General features: G+C 42.3%; 1 pseudogene; it reads right to left on the reverse strand.

The window, feature by feature from the left end:
* Positions 1 to 1,187: 1,187 nt before the first annotated feature.
* LOC116596355 lies at positions 1,188 to 2,007 on the reverse strand (annotated as a pseudogene).
* Positions 2,008 to 3,076: the final 1,069 nt, after the last annotated feature.

A 3,076-nucleotide genomic window follows, 5' to 3' on the forward strand; every position in this document is an offset into this window, starting at 1 on the left:
ATAAGTGGATTGAAGTACACTGGTCTTACAGGTTGGATCCTCTCTTTCTCCTTCCTTCCCACCTCCCTGGAAGAATCTACATTTTTTGATCTTTGAGGGAAGAGCATGGGATACAAACCTCCCTATATATGGGATGGTGGGGGAGGCAATGGGGGACATGGGAAGAAATCTCCACCCAATCACAGCCACAGAGATTGAGGTTGGTTTACCTTTGTTCTTTAGTGAGGAGGAACTGAATTTGGAAGGGAAGAAAAAAATTGTCTGTGAAATATTCTACCTGTAAGTAATTTTTCAGGGGATCCCTGAGTTATGAAAAGTTAGAGTTAAGAAAAATATCGGCCTATGTACTTTTAAAAAATGATTTGGTTCATATATACAATGCAGTATTACTCAGCCATCAGAAAGGATGAAAACCTTCCTTTTATATCGACATGGTTGGAACTGTAGGGTATTATGTTAAGTGAAAAAAGTTAGTCAGAGAAAGACAATTATATGGTTTCACTCATATGTAGAATATAAGAAATAATGCAAAGAATCATAAAAAAAGGGAGGAAAAACTGAATGGGAAGGGGTTAGAGACAGAGACAAACCATGAGAAACCCTTGACTCTGGGAAACAAACTGAGCATTGTGGAAGGGGAAGTGGGTGGGGGATGGTTTAATTGGGTGATGGGCATTAAGGAGGGCATGTGATGTGATGAGCACTGGGTGTTATATGCAACTGATGAATCATTGGCTAATTTAATTTAAATTAAAAAAATATGCTTTCTTAAAAAAATAAAAATACTTCCTCAACATAAAAAAAGTGATTTGAAGTACTATAAATCCACAAGCAATGGCTCAGACAAGGTGCTTCTGGGAGGCCTGAGTGGCTCAATCAGTTAAGCAGCTGCCTTCTGCTCAGGTCATGATCCCAGGGTCCTGGGATTGAGTCTCACACCAGGCTCCTTGCTCAGCAGGGAGCCTGCTTCTCCCTCTGCCTCCGCCTGCCATTCTGTCTGCCTGTGCGCGCTCGATCGTTCTCTCTCTCTCTGACAAATAAATAAAGAAAGAAAATCTTAGGAAAAAAATGGCCATAGTGCTTCTGAACAATTTCACCCCTCTCTACCTCTCTACCAGGTCTAAGCTGCATGGAGGACAGAATGGACTCCCCCACCTCTGTTTAGGCATCAGGAGATGAAGGGGTCATTACTGTTGGGTGTGAGTGCAAGGAAGAAGCATCCCAAGGAGATTGACAGCCACTGGTAAGCCTGCCAGAGGTCTAAGGGGTGCAGCAAATGGCACTAAAGAAATCCTTGACATCATATTAGCACTACTGACAGATGTACTGCCACCTACCCGCCCCCTTCCCACATGCTAGTCAAGCTCATTCAAGTCTGGTTCTTCACAGCAGGGTGGAAATAGAGGTGCTCAATGGCCTTTCCTTTGGTGAGCCATGACCTGAAGTCAGATTGCCAAACCTTGTCCAGGAAATCCAAGACATCAGGGCTGACGAGGTTCTGGTTTGCATTGTAGAAAACATGTTCCCATCATGTACAGGAATAGCTGCCCAAGATATCATTGAAAGGTGGATCTAATTCCATGTTGTATTTGTCAGTATAGTCATACAACATATGTAATCTGACTCTAGAACCTTGGCTATGTTCACTGGCTGATTATAATTATGTCCATGGAATAATGGCTACTTCTAGAAGACCATACTTGCCAGCATACAACCCAAGCTCCACATATCCAACCTATGTATAATTGTACGTCTGATAGTCCAAAGTAGCTCAAGACCCTTGAAATATCAGGAAGCAACTTGGACATTATATTCTCGACCAGGATGGTAAAACTCACCCAAACCCCAGTCTATTCACTGTAGCTTTCTGTGCTCATGACCAGTCATGACATTATGAACCTTCATTTCTGTGTGCATAATTCCCATAGAACGATAATACTCTAGGGCCTTCAGAATCTCACACATGTAAAATCAAGTATCATAGTCTGTTAACTTCTAGTAAAATTGCTTGAATACTGTCATTCACATGTTCAAAAACAGAAGTAGGTTTTCGTGACACAGGGTGTTTCACAGTGTGTGCCAGTGTAATGATTTGGGGATCACCTCATAAATTCTCTAAAATTTTTATTTCACACTTGATTTTCTTTGTCTTTATTGGATTGAGAAAGTTTTTTAAATATTTATTTATATATTTATGAGAGACAGAGAGAGAACACAAGCAAGGAGGAGGGGCAGAGGGAGAGGGAGAAACAGACCCTTCACTAGGCAGGTAGCCCAGTGAGCTTGATTAAGGGCTTGATCCTAGGGCCCTGGGGTCATGACCTGAGCCAAAGTCAGATGCATTTTTTTAAAGATTTTATTTATTTGTTAGAGAGAATGAGAGAGATAGAAAACAAGCAGTGGGAGAGGAGCAGAAGGAGAAGCAGACTCCCTACCAGAAAGGACCCCAATGTGGGCCTCAGTTCCAGGACCCTGGGATCATCATCTGAGCTAAAGGCAGACTACTTAACCAAATGAGCCACCCAGGTGCCCTGGATTGAGAATTTTAACAACTTCTTCATTATTTGCAATGTCAGTGTTGGCACGGATCTGACATGTTAGACAGGATGGCCAACAAAGCTGGACTTGACATTTGGAGATCTGGTCATCCCCAGGTTCAGAAGCTTCTGCGGGCAAGACCTTGTTTCAGACCTGTTTTCTTCACACTTTGGTGGAAGCAGCAGGAGAGTTTTTGGAAACTTAGTTTTGAATCTCAGTTAAGTCAGTTTTCCTTCTATACCCAAATCACTTTTTTTTTTTTTTTTTAGTAGACTTGTTTTACAGAAACTAACTTACATATCCATACCTACCTCATGATTGTTCACCTTCCACATTGACTTCTTCTTCCTGGTTCTTGTCTCAGTGAAAGGTCCCTTTAGTCACTCTGTTGTGCAAATGACACACTTGGGAACTGCCCCCACAGCCAGTCAAGGCCCATCACCGATAGCTCAAATCAGTCTGTGCCATTTCTACTTATGGTTTTCTATTACCATGAGGTGTAGTGACCAGCCATCTTGGTGTGCCCAAGGCAGAGGGG

Source organism: Mustela erminea, chromosome 7 (assembly GCF_009829155.1).
Source record: "Mustela erminea isolate mMusErm1 chromosome 7, mMusErm1.Pri, whole genome shotgun sequence".
Classification (NCBI taxonomy): domain Eukaryota; kingdom Metazoa; phylum Chordata; class Mammalia; order Carnivora; family Mustelidae; genus Mustela; species Mustela erminea.